Here is a 12,899-nt window from a genome sequence, read left to right as displayed (position 1 = left end):
TCATCTCACCAGGTACATCTCTTTATCATTTCGGTTTTTAGACAATTTGAGGATGCATACTTTACCAATGAAATTCCACAGATCAATATATTATGCTATTGTTGGTTAAAGTGTAGCAAAATGAGGGTGTCTACACCTTCAAATCAAATCAAAGCCTGAGTAAGTCCATCTGTACACGATATCTAGTCAAAATCAGCACTATTTAAAACACAGTATCAAATCAAAGATCATGCATACCATCCGTCGTATCAATCATCATGTACCAATTTGGCATTCCTGCTATCAGTGTCCGCACTGGATGTCAAAATGACATCCCCCGAGGTCCCTCCCTAAATCAGGCGTCCTTAACCTGACCTAGAGGTCCCTCCCCAAGTCAGGTGTCCTAAATCTGACATCCGATGACCCTTCCGGCTGTTAGTAATGATGTCCATCCTAGGGCTCGTTCTAACGGTCGTCTTTTCAAAACCGTCAACGAGAGGCTCAATGACCTGACAACAAGTTTCCTCGGTGAGGGCTGCACGCCCTACGATCCGATGTGAGTCTTGCAAGCCTATCATTATTCTCCAGTGACAAAATTTTATTGTCTCCTTACTTTGGCATTCAGGTGCCTTGCACCCTCTACTAAAGAGGGGCATCTGTAGACACCCAATTTTGTCAAGGCAGTATTAATGATAGGTGTCGCAAGGAAGAACCTTATGACGAGTCCCAGAGCACCAGTTGTGTTTCGCTCTCTCTTTAGGGTATTTACAAAAGAAAATGGTTTCCAAAAAACCTTGTTATCCTGTCGAAACAACCGGAAAGAATGTTTTTATAGCACCCGCCTTTCTCGCCTACCGGAATGCCTGTTTCTACACAGTACTTGCCCTTATTTTGGCAAGACAAAGAAAAATTTTATCTCCCAAAACCAAGCAAGTTAGGCTCATTGGATAGTACTCAAAACAATGAATCCAACGCACCTAACCACGCGTAAATTGGAGTTCAAACGAAGACGTTATGCGCATTTTAAAGTACCACTAAAAGACGAAACATCATTATTATTTGGATAAGGATGAAAATTCGTCCTAGATGAATTCCAAATTCATCCTAGATGAATTTGAATTCGTCTGAGACGAATTTTGGCCGAAAATAACCAAAATAACCCCCTGACCCCTCCAAATAGGAGAGGGAGGGTAAGGGTTTTCTCTTTCCTTTTCTTCCTCTCTCTTGGTTGAGTTTTCTCTCCCTCCTGTGAGATTGGATTTTCAACCCTGTTTGGGTGTATTTCCAAGGTGAGACATTCAACCCTGTTTGGGTGTATTACTGAAGCCCCAAACCCCTGCAGAAATCCAGAAAAAACCCTAGTTAGCTTGCTTTTTAGAAGAGAGAAAGTAGAGAAACACTAGGTAGCTCACACTGGGCGTTGGCACTCTGCCAAAATTCTGAAGGTTCAGAGCGACATCCCCCTTTTTGCACCGTTGTTCTGCCGAATTTCTCAGAAGTACGAGCTGCTTGTTAATAGCAGCGCCGTTGTTCTGCCGAAATCTCGACAAAACTCGGAGGCGATTCGGCCGTACAGCGCCGTTACACCATCGATTTCTCGGCAGCCTCGAGGCCCCTTTTTCAACAAGTGCAGTTACGCTGCCCAACTCTCCAGTGGTAAGAATGTAATCCATTTACTTTTCTGTTGTAAAGTATGTTGCGAAATCAAGCTCTGCCGCAAGCAACTTACGATACAAACCTTAAAAAGTATAATTCATTTATTTTTCTGTTCTGTTGTAAAGTAAGTTGCGAAATCAGGCTCTGCCTCAAGCAACTTACGATACAAACCTAAAAGATGTAATTCCTTTACTTGCTTACGTTGTTTTCACTTCTTTTTCCCTTTTGGCAAGTTTGTAAAATATATGAAGCGGGGTACTCCGATCGTGGTCAGTTTAGGAGTATTTATGATATTCCGATGATAGCATAAGATCAGGATCGGAGAAACCACCTCTTCTTTTCATCTTTGCTTGTGCTTTTACCGCTTTACTTTCTGCAATTTATAGCTTTCTGCACAAGCAAGGTACGAGGTTAAGATGTCACAAGAGTTGTTCCGCTATGGCCGATACCTTGTCGTGTAAGTCCCTCCGACTTGCTTTTTACTTTTTGCAATTTACAACTTTCTGCATGGTAAAGTATGAGGTGGTGACATCATAAGATCTCGGGCGCACAAATTGCCCCCTGAACTTATGTTATAAATCCCTCTGCCTTACTTTTACTTTCTGTACAGTAATTTTCCGTTTGATTCAAGTTAACCTGATCGTGAGTAGTTGCGAGTTCCATTCGAGCCGTAAACAACTTACAACACCGATCAGCTTAATTATCGCTTATTTTCATTTTCTTTTGTAAATTCACTCCATTTACATTCGGAATTAAGCATAAACTAACAAGGGAAATAAAATCAAGTTATTTCGTTTCAAATTCTTCCAAAATGCCAATTTAAGTTCAAAGACCGGATTAAGCTAGGCAAGAGAGGTGCTTAATACCTTCCTCAATTGTAACCACAACCCTTACCCAGATATCTGTAAGGATCACACCTTATCAACAGAGCATAATATAAAGGTTCACAGGCCCAGAGCAAAAGATCCCCTTTGGTTACTATTCTTCTAATGGAATTCGAGCCTCGTTGCTCATTCCCTTAGAAGAACAGATACGGGTCCTAGGCCCTAACCTAGGTGGCGACTCTGAATTCTCTTTATCTCGCGAAGTTAAGACCTCGGTCCCGAGTTCGTAAGATGCGCAGATCAAATAACATGCCTCCTTCTTCTGAAAACCCGATTGTGATGATCCCTTGTCGTCCTGCGCAACAAGGGGAAAAACGGGCTCCCACACCTATGTTTGGAAGATACGTCTCCTGTGTTTACTCTTAAACATGATCTTCAACAAGCTCCGATTGATGCTTAACTTGGTCGAGATCTTCAAATCTTCACTCCATCTTGTAGGATCTTCTATTAAATAACATTTGAGCTTTCTCCCATCAAGATTGAGTTGCTTTAAGTGGTGTACACATAGATCTCCAAGTTATGCAATGTGTTGTGTCATATAATATGCTAAACATATCCTATTTCGACACAACACTGAAAGCAACATATTAGTCCTTCAAATCTAATCAATTTGTGTTTGTTAATCATTAAAACATGGGTGAAAGCATGAGAAGCTTGTGGGAGAACCCTTGGGCTTACACACATGTTAGATGTGATTAGGGGTATGATGATTTGACGGTCATCTTCAGGGTTACGTCTCGAAGGAAGTCACTAATCCAATGCGATTGTAGTTGTTAACTGTAGAGCAAGATTTAGACCATTGTTAGATCAGTTTGTGGTTGTGTTCATTGATGACATTTGATATACTCTAAAAGTCGGTCTGACCACGAGCATCATCTAAGAGTTGTCTTAGAAACCTTAGGAAAGGAGAAGCTATACGGGAAACTGAAGAAGTGTGAATTCTGGTTCGACTCAATCTCCTTTTTAGGTCATGTGGTCTCTAAAGATGGAGTATCTGTAGACCCAAAGAAGATTAAGGCGGTAATATTGAGGAATAGACCGAATAATGTTCCTGAAATTTGTAGTTTTCTAGGTTTGGCGGGATACTACCGCCGTTTTGTTGACGACTTTTCGAGTATAGCTGCCCCTTTGATCCGTTTGACATGGAATGGGACAAAATTTGTTTGGTCTGAGGATTGCGAAAAGAGCTTTCAGGAATTGAAACAAAAGCTAGTTTCTGCTCCCATCCTAACTCTGCCTGTTAGCGGAATGGGATTTGTAATTTACAGTGATGCTTCGAAGAAAGGCTTAGGATGTGTGCTAATGCAGAATGGCAAAGTGATCGCGTATGCATCACGCCAGTTGAGACCTTACGAAGAGAGCTACCCGACCCATGATTTGGAATTGGTAGTCGTTGTGTTTGCTCTGAAAATTTGGAGGCATTATCTGTATGGAGAACCTTGTGAAATCTTTACAGATCATAAGAGTCTGAAATATATTTTCACTTAGAAAGAACTTAATATGAGACAAAGGCGTTGATTAGAACTGTTGAAGGACTACGACCTAACCATAAGCTATCACCCCGGAAAGGCTAACGTGGTAGCTGATGCTCTACGTCAGAAGTCGTCTTTGAATTTGGCAACTTTGATTACTCCTCATAAGCTATTTTGGAAGACCTCCGAAGAGCAGATATAGAAATTCATGGTCCTGACTTTGGGGTACTGATGGCAGCACTCAAGTTCTGCCCACATTGCAAGAAAGAATCAGAATAGGTCAGGATTCCGACCCAGAACTTTGTAAAATCAGGGATAAGTTAGAAGAAGGATCTGAATCTGAATTTCGAATTCACAATGATGGTACCTTAATGTTAGGTAACCGCATTTATGTTCCGAATGACTATGTTTGTAAAAATGAAATTTTGAAGGAAGCACACAGTTTGCGTTATTCTGTACACCCTGGAGGTACAAAAATGTATAAGGACTTGAAAGGAAATTTCTGATGGAATAACATGAAGAGGCAAATAGCTCAGTATGTATCTCAGTGCCTAACTTGTCAGGTGATTAAGGCAAAACATCAGAGACCACCCGGAACACTGCAACCACTACCCATCTCAGAATGGAAGTGGGAGGAGATTACGATGGACTTTGTGTTGGCTTTACCTCGTACTCCCTTAGGCAATGACTCCGCGTGGGTAATTATTTGCAGATTGACAAAGACAACTCATTTTATACCCCTTAGAACCGACTTTACAGCCGAAAGGCTAACCAGACTGTATGTTAATCAGACAGTTAAGTATCACGTGTGCCTAAAGTCATTGTATCTGATAGAGACACTTGGTTTATGTCTCAGTTCTGGAAGAGCTTACATTCAGCAATGGGATCTTCCCTTAAGTTTAGTATAGCTTTTCATCCTCAAACAGTTGGACAATCTAAAAGAACCATTCAAATTTTAGAAGATATGCTCAAGGCTTGTGTTATGGATTTGAAAGGATCTTGGGATGATCATCTTCTCTTGATTGAATTCTATTACAATAACAATTATCAGGCCAGTATTCAAATGGCACCTTTTGAGGCCCTCTATGGGAGGAGATGTGATCACCTATATGTTGGGATGACATAGGTGAAAGAAGACTCCTAGGACCGGATTTGGTTCAGCAAGTAGTGGATAAAATCAAGTTGATTAGAGAGCATCTTCGCGCGGCAGAAAGCCGACAGAAGAGCTATGCAGATGTCAGACGAAGAGAATTGGAATTTCAGATAGGAGATAAAGTGCTTTTGAAAGTAACACCCACCAAGGGAGTGATGCGGTTTGGAATTAGAGGCAAACTCAGCCCAAGATTTGGGGGACCTTACGAAATATTAGAAAAGATTGAAAAAGTGGTTTATCGACTGGCCTTACCTCCATCGTTGTCTGAAGTGCACAATGTGTTCCATGTGTCTATGTTACGAAAGTACGTAGCAGATCTGAACGATGTGATTGAATTGGAACCTCTGAATTTGAGAGAAGATCTGTCATTTGAAGAACAACCTGTCCGTATTGTGGATCGTAAGGACCAGGTTCTCAGGTGAAGGACTATTTCATATGTGAAAGTTTAGTGACAGAATCACTCAGAACGTGAAGCCACCTGGGAGCTGAAGGAGAAAATGAGATCGAAATATCCGTTCTTATTTGAAAATTTAGGTAGGTGATAAGTAAATTTCGAGGACAAATTTTTTTGTAAGGAAGGTAGAATGTAAATACCCAAAATACCCCCCAATAAAATTTTGTCCCCCGTTTATTAAGAAGGGCTTTTTTTGTCGGTTAGAATTTGGTTTTGATTAGGACTTCTTAAGAAAGCCTATAAATTAATAGCTTTGTGGCTAAAACAAACCCCAAACGTTTTTTTTAGCCCTAGAAAAAGAAATCAGAGGAAGAGAAGGAGAAGAGCAAAGAGATCGCAATCGCAGAGCCTTCGATCGCGAATCCGGGTAAGAACTTTGAGTATTCTTCGTTTGATACAAACTAAAGACAAGATTGATAGATTTTGAAAAAGTTTAAATCAATTAGAACTTGGTGTATCATTGATCTAAGGGATGAGTTTATGGATCCCTAAGAGAACTTTGATTTTAGAATTATAGTTAGGGTTCAAATCAATCCCTAAAAATATTTGATTAATTTTTGGTAATTAGATCTGAGAACCTTCAAGCGTGAAATTTATTTTTTTGGATTCCTATCGTCGATATGAGTCCACTGGTATCCAACCACGTGCGAATCGGATGTCAAACGAATGAGTTATGGCCGTTTTAATGTAAAAAACGGTGAAAAATCGTATTTCGGGGAAAACTGGGTCCGTACGTGGGGCAGACGTCTTGTAAAAATGGTAGACTTCCGTATGAAACTATTTTGGCAAACTGAGAGATTCCCGGACGTCCAGAAAAGTTCCCGGACGTCCGTAGAGGCAGTTTTTTCCTCGGCAGTTCAAATTTCAAAAATTCATAACTTATTCATTTCTTATCCGTTTTTTACTCTCTTGTACTCTACAGACATGCCGGAAACGTGTTCTTTTTGTTTAAAATACTTTCAAAAAATTTTGGACACTCTATAGTGATGAAAATTTCAAAATACTGAAGGAACCCTAGGACGGTTTTCCGATTCTTTTTTGAAAGGACACCAAAGGGTGTCTTATGTCTGTAGGAGGACATATATGTATGGTAAAAGTGAGATTATTAATGAAACTCATGGAGAATATCCATCATCTTAATTGTAGGTAACTAAGAAGATTAAGAGAAAGGAAAAGCTTTTGACATTGAGGTACGTAATAACGTACTACTTTGGGTATTACAAAAACCCTATGAACTTTGAATTGATACTGACTTTGGAACCTCATATTGATACCTTTGAACCTCTGAAATAACCTTAGGTCTAGCATGCCTATTTCTGCTTCACCTATTTAGTGTGACACCGTTTCTATTCTGAACCTTTGAAGTAACTGTTATAAATATCTGTTCTGAACTTTGAACCTTTGAAACTATCCGTTTGAACTTTGAATATTTGGAACTATTTGAATATGAACCTTGGACACTTTCAGGACACTTGTGTGGAGGCTTGGGTATTTCTGAATCCCTGCCAAATTGGGGTAGTACAATTGACAAATTCTGAAACCCACCGTGGGGGTAGTACACTGGAACTTCTGGCCCGTTAGTGGGATAAAACGCTGGCCCTGTCGACTTGTATCTAAACTTTGAGGAACTAGTTCCGACAGTGTGGACTGTCGGTGTATGCAATAACATGTCTTCTGGACCTTGCCGATGATTCTGAAGTGTATTTGAATTCTGAACAGCTTTTTGGCTTTGACCATAACTTTGATATTGAACTGCTCTAATGCACCTTTAACTCAGAAATTTATTTGACATGCACCTATAATTATTGTTGTGCCTATTGTTCAGGTGAGACCTCAGTATTCAGCTTTGACTCTATTATCTGACTCATATTGAGCCTTGGCATGCTTAGATATGTACTTAGAGTAGTGCTTTATTATGTAATGAGCTTTTCAGCTGACTGTGGTTATATAATATTTTTCACGTCTAGACCCTCGTGACGTAAACGAGGAATAGGACGCTTAGCTTTTGAAATAGATTTGGCTTGGAAGATTAGTTTAGGTATTTTCGATTCATTAGGAAGTGAGTACTTGAATAAGATGTAAAGACCTTATTATTTTCTTTTCCTTTGACTCTAAGGAGTGTTGAGATTTCATTTGACAGTATTGGGTCCTCATAAATTGAGACTTTAATATTTTAGTTATGAAATGCCAGGTTTATTTCTGTTATTGCTTCGTAGCCTTGTACATTTCTGGGACTTGTCTTGCAGGTGTATGGCGCTACCATGTTCTACGCCCTGGGTGGGGGTTTGGGGCATGACATAGGCATACCCATAAGGAAAATCAGCATCGCAAAGGATCTCTCCAATTTCCTCCTCAAAGATGATGCTGCTAGCCACCACTCCAACATATCAATCATGTTGGACTCTTTTAGCCACTAGCTCAAATCTGAAGGGGAAAGTCCTCACTCTCACAAATCTAACTCGGACAAAGACTGGTGATCTAAACTTAATCTAAGCGGAGCCCACCAAATTATCCTAGTGAATAGGTTGACCCAATCTCAATACATATGATGAATCAGTCAAGCCTAATCATGACGGCTAGATTTTGTTGGTTGGGCAAAGTGAATTTCGTACCAGAAGGATGGAGGTCCACCAATGTCTGGCATGATCCTAGTCTTGTTCTTATCAATGAAATATGAGAATTGCTCCTTGTTGGGCATGGTCCTAGTCCGATTCTTCTTGTGCACAAACCGAATGTCAGTGAAGTCACCTTCAACTCACCAAAGGACGTCCCAATTCGCATGTACCATGTCCAAGTCTCTTCACATCTCCTTTCTATTGATGTTGTCTGTTGGCCCACAGACCGACGTGAACACCGATTTTACATGGTTAGCCAGTTGCACATAGAGACTGAGACTGAGAACACACCCCAATGTAGGCATCCTACAGCATCACCACCGCCTTGTTTCAAGCCAATAATAGGCCCACGATTGTGCTGATATCATCCAGGTGCTGTCAAACAAATCTACCATCAACAAGAAGACCTTGCAACACAGAAGGTTTTAAATATCGGTTTCGGTTTCGCTTTCGGTCATCATGGAAACGGAAACATTTCAATTTCGGTGGAAATCTTGTAAAATCATGGAAACGCACACAGACATACGCAAATGATGATAGTTTTTAATCTTAAAAAAACATGTGCAAATAAGATGAAACATTGGGAAATGTTAGAATAAACACAAATACATACATAGAAATCATCACCTAAGAAACAAAACCATCCATAATGGCTTAATCACATCGAACACCTAGTGACATGTGTTGTCACGCATGTCTAGAATAGTAAAGTCAATAAAGTAGTACAATGTAAAGAAGTGTGAGAAAATGCAATGACCAGTCTCCCCTCTAGGAACCCCAACTATGTCAATAGACTCAATACCACAAAGTTATGAGGTATTATTAGTCCCATGCCGATCTGACATCCCATACACTACATATAGTTACTTTGTTGTGCAGTTCAATCATGTGGCCTACAAAATATCGTTCTCTGCATCAATGTAATGAAATGAAATGAAAATAATAACATCTTACCATTTTTGTCGTTATGACCATTTCGGTCGAATTTTGGGAATTTCGGTCGAATTTCGAGAATTTCGGTCAAAATTTCGGGAAGTAATGACATAAAAGGAAATCATGTAAATTTCATTTCGGTGGGGATGGAACTGGAAACATTTACGTCATTTCGGGGAAATTTAAAACCATGGCAACTCAAGCCTCAACATATCTGAAAGCTTTGCTTCCACGAAAGCAGTTATCAAATGATTTAACTCTACACCACCTCATTCATTGCAACCTTCTCCTTGTCTCCCACTCCTTGAACCTTCCAACACTTGATTTTCATCCTCGGTAACTAGTTGCTTGGAACACCACCTCCAACCCCATAATGGCTAATGGATCCCCTCCACTGGAGGAACACTATGGTTTGTTTAATAAGATCGATGATGCTAGACTAACTAACTCCCTCTTCCTATTGGTTTTCAATCGGATCCTCAGCCAGGGAGGCCCTCCTTCCCTGTCCCAATTTTCAAAATCTCTGCCCTCCTCCATTCCAGCAAAGGGTAACCCCAAGAACTGGATCATCTGCATAACAGTAAAAACAACACATTGTGTCGCTACTATCACGACCTCCATCTTCCAAAACCCACAACTTTTGTCCACCGCCAACGGGTCCACAAAGTATCCTTTTGAATAAGATTCAGTGATCTCCCCAAATGCCTCGTTTTCATCCCCATCTGCCACAAGCATACTAGAGGAGGTCAATTTGGTGCCCTAGGGCCAACTTTGTCACCCACGGACTCAGAAGGCTTCATAATTGATAGGTGCCATAGAAGTATTAGCCGACTCATTGGCACTTGCTTTAGGGAAGATAGACCCACTAGAAATGGCCAAAAGTGGAGAAGGCTGCAACCCATAGAGGAGAGAACCTTCGATCCCCCAAGCCAAAGACATTTCTGTGTGGTGGATCCCATCAACTGATGGTGCCACCTCAACCAACAGTAATGGGCCCAAGGAAAAACTCCACTTGGGTATAGCATAGCACGACTCTTTTCCTAATTAAGACAAGATGCCACTAATTCCAAGACCATCTCAATTCGACCAGGTCTATTCGGAAATCACCCCCATTCATCATGTTTTCCAACATCGAGTCATCTCCTTAAGCCCTTGAGAACTTTAAAATTTTCTATTCGATTTTGCAATTGCCCAAGATCCTAGAGTCTAGATAAGTTAATTATGTTAACTAAACATAAAGAATTACCTCTTTAAAGAAGAAATCAATGTATCACGCTCCTTGATCTACTCCTCGAACGTTTGCAATCGTTCTGAACGCCGTGAACCCTACAAGTTGAACTGATGGGTTCTTTTTCTTTGCTCGGACTATTCTTTCCCCAGAAAGAAATGTAAATCAAGTGTATGAGGAAGGTGTCCTTGGAAAGGCTTCGTTCAAAAAAGGGTGTGATCCCTTTGAAGAAGGAGTTCGTGTAAGGCTTTGAGATTCGCCCTTTGAAGAATCATAGTGGTTAGTGAAGAATCCCAAGGAGAAAAACTTGGAAGAGTGGAGTAGGTCAAGTTGTGACCGAACCACTATAAATCTTGTGTCTTGTGAATGCTTTCTTCTTCTCCTCATTTGCACATTGTGGTGATTGGTAATCTCTAACCCAACTTATATCTATGCTTTAATTAAACAATGGTTAGTGAATGCATGCTTAAAGTAACATCCAAACCCTAACTCTTAATATCTTTATTAATTGATCAAGGGTTAAACATGTTAAGGCTTAGTTGGTAAATTAATTTTCATAATCCAATTAATTAAGCCCCAAATTTTTAATTAGCCAATTCACCCCCCCTCTTGGGTTGTCACCTTGTATTTCACTTGGTATCAGAGCTAAGGCTCTTAAAGAGATTTTGTTTTAATTCAAAATCTACAATAGATAAAGATCCGTGACAATCCAATGGATTTTGAGCTAGGCCAATCCGCTATAATTCCTCCATTTTTTTATGGAACAAATTTTAGAGGTTGGAAAATTAAAATGCTTGCCTATCTCAAATCTATAGACTTTGACATCTTAGATGTCATTGAAAGGGGATTTTCTATTCTAAGGAAATGCACTAAAAATGATGCAAAATTATTTTCATTAAATTCAAAAGCTATTATTATAATATGTTGTGGACTGTCCCAATGCTTTTGAGAAAATTTCATCACGTTTCAATGCAAAAGATATTTGGACTAATCTTGAAAATTTTTATGAGAAAAATGATAGTCTCTTTTTAAATGATAAAAATACTATTCTTGAACAAAAAGAGAATCAACAAAAATCTTTTGCAAAGGAGAATTCTTTCAAACAATCAATTTCCGATTTAGAAAAATAAATTGAAAATTTGAAATCGGAAGTTAATGATTGTTTGAAAAGAAATGAAAAATTAAGTCATTTGAGCAAAATTTTGATAAAAAAAATGATGACTTAAATCAAAGAATGCAATATCCCTGGAAAAGAAAAAGAAAGCCTTGAAACCACAAACAAGAATTTTAAATGAAGAATATAAACTTGTTTGTGAGAATGAAGAAAAATTAAAAGCTAATTTATCTCAACAAACAAATTGCTTTGAAAGTCAATTAATTGAGATTAAATTAGTTAATAAAGAACTCTGTATGAAGAACCAAAGAATACAAGAAGAAATGGACAAACATGTTTGTTATCATATGTATTCTTGTGGTTCTAGTTGCTCCTCATATACCCACACTTATTTATGTTCATATTGTGGTAGATTAGGGCATCACAAATCTATGTGTACGCTTAGATTTGTGAAATCAAGCAAGTTTGTGTGGATAAGAAAAGATACACCCCCACACACAAACTTGATTGGAACCAAATGGATTTGGGTTCCAAAATCCCCCACTCAACTCATTATTTAAAATTATTAATATATGGGGTTGTGCTTTCATTGTTATATCATATGAATTCTTTCTAGATAATATTTCAATGTTGCATTCACTATATCTAGATCATTCGTGCTTTAATGACATATCATTGGGGTGTGACAGGTAAGGACTTGAACCATGTGCAATTGTGCAAAGCATACACAAGAGGACTTGAAAAATGGAGGATACCAACACCATAGAGGACTTGAAAAATGGAGGATACCAACACCATAGAGGACTTGAAAAATGGAGGATACCAGCACCATTACGAAATACAAATTGCACCTGGTGTTGCAGGATTTCCAGCGAGTGGTGGCATGCCGGATGGACAGGCCGGACCACAGTGAAGATGTTGTCTGGTTCTTCTTTCAATATGGAAAGAAAAACAAGAGAATAAGGTTGGAGCAATTCTAGAGGCCAAAAGAAGAGGAATTGATAATGAATTTGAGGTTTCTACTGGATCTAGAGAAGGTGGTAGACGAATGAAAAGCAAGAAGGAAAAATAGAGATTGGGACAGGGCAGAGGGTGCCCACCAGACAGAGAATGAAGCTACTTCTTGTTGTAACCAAGGCTAGGTCCGAACTGCTCTGATACCATGATAAAACTAGGAATTTTCACTAAATCTTGAATTCTTGAATTGATTACAATAAGCTCTAATGAGTGTTTATAAAGAACACTCAAAGGGACAAACATAGCGAAAGTGATTATAATAGAAATCATAATCGCTAAATCTTGCTTAATTGCTAAATCTACCTTAATTGCTAATCGACCCAAATTGCCTAATCTACCACACACCAATCCAACGGTCACATCTCGAACCAATGGACAGATTCTTAGATCTGAA

Source organism: Tasmannia lanceolata, unplaced genomic scaffold (genome assembly GCF_043159265.1).
Source record: "Tasmannia lanceolata isolate RefF3 unplaced genomic scaffold, GAP_Taslan_0.1 ptg000018l, whole genome shotgun sequence".
Classification (NCBI taxonomy): domain Eukaryota; kingdom Viridiplantae; phylum Streptophyta; class Magnoliopsida; order Canellales; family Winteraceae; genus Tasmannia; species Tasmannia lanceolata.
The sequence above is the reverse complement of the archived record's forward strand: the minus strand, read 5'-3'. Positions refer to the sequence as shown.